General features: G+C 40.3%; 1 protein-coding gene across 1 annotated transcript in view; it reads right to left on the bottom strand.

Moving 5' to 3' along the window:
• The window catches only part of hspa4l (heat shock protein 4 like), a 59,097-nt gene that overhangs the window by 36,968 nt on the left and 14,629 nt on the right, over positions 1–7,500 (bottom strand). The window lies entirely within an intron of this gene.

The following is a 7,500-nucleotide window of genomic DNA, read 5'->3' on the forward strand; positions in this document are numbered from 1 at the left end:
AAACTATTTTGTTACAAATTACAAATACTGGCTCATGAAATCTAACAAAATAAAATACAAAATACTGATGTGAAAAATGTATTTAATTAAAATACAAGTAATTAGTAATTTGGAAATACAAAAATGCCCACACAATAATCATGGTACTAACAAGGCATATTATTGAAATGTACCCCAAGAGACAAGAAATACTATTTTTGATTGGCTGGCAGGGGGTTATTAATTCTGTACACTGGGGTACCTATGAAGTAGATCTGGTAAAAAATGTAATCACCATCCCATATCAATGTAAACAATGATTGAACTGACAAGCAGGCTTCGCAACAGTGGAATCAACTGTAAGAAAGCAAACTACCCACCATCATTTTCCGTAACCAAAAATTGAACAGGTTGGCTTCTTTTTAAACTGAACTACATTTCCCTTGTTTTGCTATAAATGCATGCCTACTCCCCTTAGAATTATAGGGTTCTATCTACGTTCTGAGTAGTTCTGAGATATTGAGCTTCAAAGTTTTAGAATTCCATAGAGTTATACTGATAAGTGGAACAAACCTCTTCAGATATAATGTCCAAAAATGCATACAACTACAAGAAACACCTCACCTCATCTTCTCATCCTCACCTCACCTTCTCATCCTCACCTCATCTTCTTAAGGTGTCACAGAATAAGAATATGTCAATAACTCAATTTTGACAAAAATGTCAGATAGAACCTTATAATTCGAAGAGGACGCTGGCAGCATGGGGGATAAACAGAATAACAACCTATAAGGTGTCCCAAAGGTCCGTGGATCATTAACAACCTATAAGGTGTCCCAAAGGTCCGTGTATCATTCGTTCATTTGATCTTCAATTGAGAATCCAAAATGAAAAAATGAAAAAAGGACTTGTTTTTTCATTATCTGTTTATGAATGTGATACAAACCAACAAATAATGCTTTGTTTTTCAGACTTTTGATTTCATGATCAGATCAAAAGTAGAACGTTTAAAAAAACGGCCTCAGGCCCAAAACTTTTTTCCGATTGCTCTGACCCGGAAATTATTTATTGACTTCCATTGCCAGCTGCTGCTTCTAGGCCTACCAGTCCGATTATAACTTTACCACACACAATTTAACCTAAAGATCTATATTTAAATGACCACTCGGACAGAGTATAAGTATATAAGTATATATACTTTTTTGATCCTGTGAGGGAAATTTGGTCTCTGCATTTAACCCAATCGGTGAATTAGTGAAACACAAACAGCACACAGTGAACACACAGTGAGGTGAAGCACACACTAATCCCGGCACAGTGAGCTGCCTGCTACAATGGCGGCGCTCGGGGAGCAGTGAGGGGTTAGGTGCCTTGCTCAAGGGCACTTCAGCCGCGGCCCACTGGTCGAACCGGCAACTCTCCGGTTACAAGTCCAGAGTGCTAACCAGTAGGCCACGGCTGCCCTAGCACCAGAATCAGTACCAGAATCAGCACCAGAATCTCTTTTTTTTCCCCTCAGTCGGCAGTCTAAATGAATAGGTTTTTCTACTATATGCTCGATTCAGTAGCGTAGCCAGAAATGTTCAAATGGGTGGGCACAGAAAGAAAAGGGTGGGCAAAGCCAATTTGATTGAACATAGCCTAAGAGAAGCCTAGATGAGATACACCATACAAACATTAATCGCCATGTTATATTTATGACATAGTGGAATTTATGTAACACATTTGATCACAGCTGACAAATTAGGCAGAAACATTTTAAACTGGAGCAAAACAATGCATGAATGTAGGCCTAGCTTCGGCGCGTCACATGAAACACAATTGAGACAATAGATTGACCATATTGTACAACTGCAAAGCCTTATCATAGGCATGTTACATTCATGACATGAAAAGTAGAACTTATTGAACAAAAATGGCAAATTACGCAGTCGGCTAAACATTTTAAACTTGCGCAAAGGCATGAACTCAGCAACGGTGCGTCGCATAACTTAAAACACAAACTGAAGCTGCGCTCCCGCACTACCAGACTCACCAACAGCTTCATACACCAAGCCGTAAGGATGCTGAACTCTCTCCCTCCTCTCCCCCCTCCACCCTCAGCTACATAACATCTTGGACATTGGACCCAAAATGGCCGCCTGCACTACTCCACTTGCACACTTGTACACTTTACAACTGGTGTTGTTGTCCTGAAAACACAACACTTCTGCTGCTCTTACATAACTTGCACCACTATGCCACTTTCTTCTTACTTAGGTCAAACAGAACTACCCAAGCCTTTTATTGGCCTGAATTTGCACTAGTATTTTTATTGACTGTCTATGCACAATTTCAACCACATTTTGCTGCTCTTATTTTTTCATTATTATATGTGCCCTCTTATTTACTTATTTACTTACTTTTTTATTTACTTATTTACTTACTTTTTTGTTTACTTGAATGTTATGTTTGTCTGTGGACCTAAATTGGTAAAATATGTCTTGTCTTCACCGTGGGATAGTGAGAAACGTAATTTCGATCTCTTTGTATGTCTGGAACATGTGAAGAAATTGACAATAAAGCTGACTTTGACTTTGACTTTGACTTTGAAGCAACAGCTTGGACAATCCTACTGCAAAGCCTTTCCTTCCATAGGCATGCAACGTCTATAACATAAAAAGTTGAATATGAATGCATTTCACACCTGACAATTAAACGGAGCTGCCGCCTGTTCGCGATTTGACTGATTCTTGAGCTCTCAGAGCAGTGTTGACTTGCGCGTCTTTTTTAGATGGTGAACGTAATTGGGTAAGACTGACAAGTAGACGGGCCTAGGCCCGCCTGTGGCTATGCCTATGGCTCGATTTGAATTATTTGCTCTGTTTGTGAATGAAGTTGTAGCCCCTCTTTCCTTTGATCAATGTGCTTGTTGAACTATGCGTGTCCCTACTTTCCCTTAGATACTGTCTTTGGTGTAATCTCACTAGAAGGCTACGGCAGCTGGCTGCCTTCCAATGACGTTGGCGACAAATGACGATCTGAGCTGATAGATCTAACATCTAGGCCTACTTCCCTACATGGGCTGATACTACATAGCCTAGGCCAGTCATTACTTCTATAATCATGGGGCAACGCTTTGGGCGAACGCGATGTTCATAAACGAAACAGGCATGAGAAGGGAGATGATTTTCTGTCGATTCAACGAAACTGAGTTTGCCATCGTTGCGCAAGTTGCCCAATTTCTCGCTATAGTTGTTAGACAATATTTTCTGTCGCTATGGGATGGCCAAAATTAGTCGCTAAATCTAGCAACAAAGTCACTGGTTGCTATTGGCAACACTGAGAACTGACAGGTCTAGACCAAGAAAGTGACTTGGATAGACTTCCAGGTCACAGAAATCGGAACAAATAAATATCAAAATCAGTTTCGGCCCTGAAGCCATTTTTTAAACGTTATACTTTTGATCTGACCATGAAATTAAAAGCCTGGAAAACAACGTGTTATTTGTTCATAAACAAATAATGAAATAACAAGTTTTTTTTTTTTTTGATTCTCAATTGAATATCAAATGAACAAATGATATGAATGATATTGAAGGAATTAATTAACTTGGGAGAGAGTTCTACTCCGGGAGAGAGTTCCACTCCGGGAGGTCTTTGTCTCCGTCTCCCCCGTTATTTCTGCATTTCAGGGCAGCTTAGCGGATGCTACTCCTTACATAAATCACTTAAGGTCATGGGGTCAAAGGCCGTGGTCCTAATATTCTCCCTCAGTATATTATCTCTATCGTTTTCAAATTGTAGCCTTGTAGAACTTAACACACCTGACAATTCAAGCTCCTAGTTACTTTTTAGTTTCTTTCAACTTCCTGACATGTTCTAAGCCTAAGGGGTTCTAAGGGGCTTTAAGTTGTCTACAGGGTGACAAAAATTGACATAAACAAACTAGAATTGCGGTTCGAGGAACTGCAAGAGTGGGTTTGATCAGGGGCATGGAACTCGGCCTCATCCAAGGATTCCAACGGTACCTCATTTATAAAAATCGGACATACGGGTCAAAAGTTACATGCACACACCTTCATGTACACAGACAGCCCAGCCCAGCCCATTAGACATTGCCATATGGCTTAGAACTCTGCCAGGTGCAAGCTTAAACAATTAGAGCTGTGATGTCATAATCGAAATTAGAATCCTGAACATTCCGCCATTCATTTCAATGGGGCCCAAAAACGCCGAAAAACGGGAATACCGCGAAAACGACAAGGGCCAGCGACACGAAAGTAACAAGCAAGTTACACCGGTTCGGGCCTGAATTTTTGGAGTTTGAACCGCGTCGATAGCTCAAACGGTCTAGGAGCAGTAGTTAGTACAAAAAGTGGGTGAAAAAGAAGATATAAGTAAACTTAAGAAGAACAAGCCCACAGCATCAAACCCACTAATAAATAAAGTAAACTTAAGAAGAACAATAGTGGGGTTGCTCCAGCGAAGCCATGCTGTGGGCTTTAGTGTTGTCACGATATCAAAATTATGGCTTTGATACGATACCTGCCATAAATATCACGGTGCTCGATACTGAAACGATACTACGGCGAAATCCTAAGATATCTCCTCCAAGTGTATTGGGTTATTTGTGTTGAATTCGGTGCACTTTTCTTCTAAACTTCTAAATTTCCTACATAATTATTATTTTTTATAGTCAGTAAAAAAGGTAGGCCTACTTTGTGTGATTAAGTCCTTTATTGTTTGTTATAGTTAATTTACATTGTGTTGTGTTTTGGCAATAAAGTAGCTTTAAATAGCCAAACTAGGATAGATCAAGGTCAGTGTTGAAACTACTGCATGCAAATCACTGAATGCTATGCAGAGGGGCCTAATCTTTAGGCCATCTGATGTACAGTATAGGCTACCCTAGGCCTTCCCGTGTTCATTGGATTTCTTTGAAAGTTGCAAAGGGAAAAATGTGAGGATAGTCTTGCACCCAGTGTACAAGTACGACGTTCCAACCACTCAGGTCTTCGTCAGATAGGCCTACCATTACCTGTTGCAATATATCTATGTGCATTCCTACATTACGTCCATTTCTTTGATAACATGATTTGCTACCACGTAACAATAAGCCGCTATTATTAGGACTCAACACGTACGGTGGTAATATGCTGTGGGCTTTAATTAGCGCATTTCGGGTAGCCTATCCAACATCTGGGCAATAATTATTGAACAAATTGCAGTCTACATGCCATGACAAATATTACCAGTAGTACTGACCGAACATGAGATAGATTGTTTACAAGTTATGGTAATGATATTCTGGCGTGAACGTTGCGCTTTCATCACATTAGCACCCTATGATTAGGCTACAGCTCGTTATGTCTCGTCAAAATTCATTGATGAAGGAAGGTTCGCTTTATCCCAGAGAACCATAGGCCTACTCGTTTCACTTAGGCTAGATTAAAACAGAAGAGAAGAACTTGGCACTAACCATGTGGTCGTGTTTTCTATAGCATATTCGTTAACCTGTTGTTCTTTGAACTCTTTAAAAATGCTGGGATATGTCTGCGAGGTGTTTAGCCATGCGTAGCCTAGGCTACTGCTTATAAATGACTTTGACACATATTTTACAAACGGGCCTCTGTGTACCTGATGGCTTGCCTTCACTATTCCCCCTGATGGCTTGCCTTCACTACTCCCCCTGATGGCTTGCCTTCACTACTCCCCCTGATGGCTTGCCTTCACTCCCCCTGATGGCTTGCCTTCACTATTCCCCCTGATGGCTTGCCTTCACTATTGCCTTCACTATTCCCCCTGATGGCTTGCCTTCACTATTCCCCCTGATGGCTTGCCTTCACTATTCCCCCTGATGGCTTGCCTTCACTATTCCCGATGTATTCCCCATATAGTTCCAGATTTCACTTCACCTTTTGTTTTATCCACAAGGCAGAGGACTGTCGGCAAAGAACTATGTTGATGTTAGCTGCCACTCACTCACTCAGAGATGCGTGCTTGACACGCCCTCTTGCCTAGATGCGTGCAAGGAGCAGAGAGCAGCAGTTCACACAGACGCCGAACGTTATTATTTTAATAAAGTATCGATTCTAAAAACGTCGGAAATCGTATTGTTTTTTGCGTTTTGTGATATCTTTTTAGTATCGATACACCGTGCAACACTAGTGGGCTTGCTGGATCAAACCCACTAATAATAATAAGAAAACTTAAGAAGAACAATAGTGGGCTTGCTGGATCAAACCCACTAATAAATAAATAAATAAATAAATAAAGTAAATTTAAGAAGAACAATAGTGGTCTTGCTGGATCAAACCCACTAATAAAGTAAACTTAAGAAGAACAATAGTAGGCTTGCTGGATCAAACCCACTAATAAGAAAACTTAAGAAGAACAATAGTGGGCTTGCTCCCTGGATCAAACCCACTAATAAAGAAAGAAATAAAGAAAACTTAAGAAGAACAATAGTGGGCTTGCTCCGCAAGCGGTCTTGCTGGATCAAACCCACTAACAAATTGGGTTTACCTCCCATGTTGTCCTTACAGAAGGGTGATAAAGTTGACCATTTTGGCTCCCACAATTGACTTTTCTTTTCATTTTTTTTCAACTTTACACATGTTCAGAGGGCATCGTAATAGAAGAAAGTTGGATCTAACACCACATTGTAACTTGGTCACAATGTGGCATACCACACAAAGAAAAATGGAAAATGGGTAAACATTTCATGCTTTTCTTCCAAAAAGGTAATGAAATGTTTAGGTTAGGGTTTCTCAACGGGGGAGTTTTTTTTTTGTTTTTTGTTTACATTTTAAACTTTCATGGTTTTCACATATTTTTGGTGCAAAAATAGGCTATCTGAAATAAATAGGCTATTTTTATTCATGGGTTTCTAACCCCTCTACCGTCCCAGCTACATTTTACTGTTTATCTATGCTCAGTGATCATACAGTGCAGTTCGGGCCAGCACACGCCCGGACTCACGTCCCCCAGCCCCGCTCGCTGTTGTTCTGCAGCTGCTCTGAGCGTAGTCTCCACGAAAAGACCATTGCTAATCAAATACGAGATATGTATAGGCCTACACAGGCCTCACGCGCGGATACTGTTTTGTGATTGGTTGGATTGTTGCGATGTGCATATGTTGTTCACGTGATGTGCACTTGATTTTTGTCCATGATAATATGACACGTCTTGTTGCCTAGATTTAATGTTCCTATTGATTTAAAAAAAAAAAAACATTACAACCAATGCTGATGTGGTAGTGTTTTTTTTTTTACCCAACCAGTCTCCAGGCGCCAGAGGATCAAAGTAAGGTCAGGGGGGCGTTTGCTCAAAAAAGGTTGAGAACCACTGGTTTAGGTCAACTTTACAGTTGAATATAGGGAATTGCCCAAAGGATATCTCCAGGCACCCAGCCTATTCTTAAAACCAGATTCACCAAGATTCTGGCCTTTGGCTTTATGATAAACATTGCCTATTGTCATGGTTATTAGTGGTAGTATATTTAATTGAGTGATGACATTTTGGCTTATTTGAGAAGTA

The sequence above is a fragment of the Alosa sapidissima genome, chromosome 1 (assembly GCF_018492685.1).
Source record: "Alosa sapidissima isolate fAloSap1 chromosome 1, fAloSap1.pri, whole genome shotgun sequence".
Classification (NCBI taxonomy): Eukaryota; Metazoa; Chordata; class Actinopteri; order Clupeiformes; family Clupeidae; genus Alosa; species Alosa sapidissima.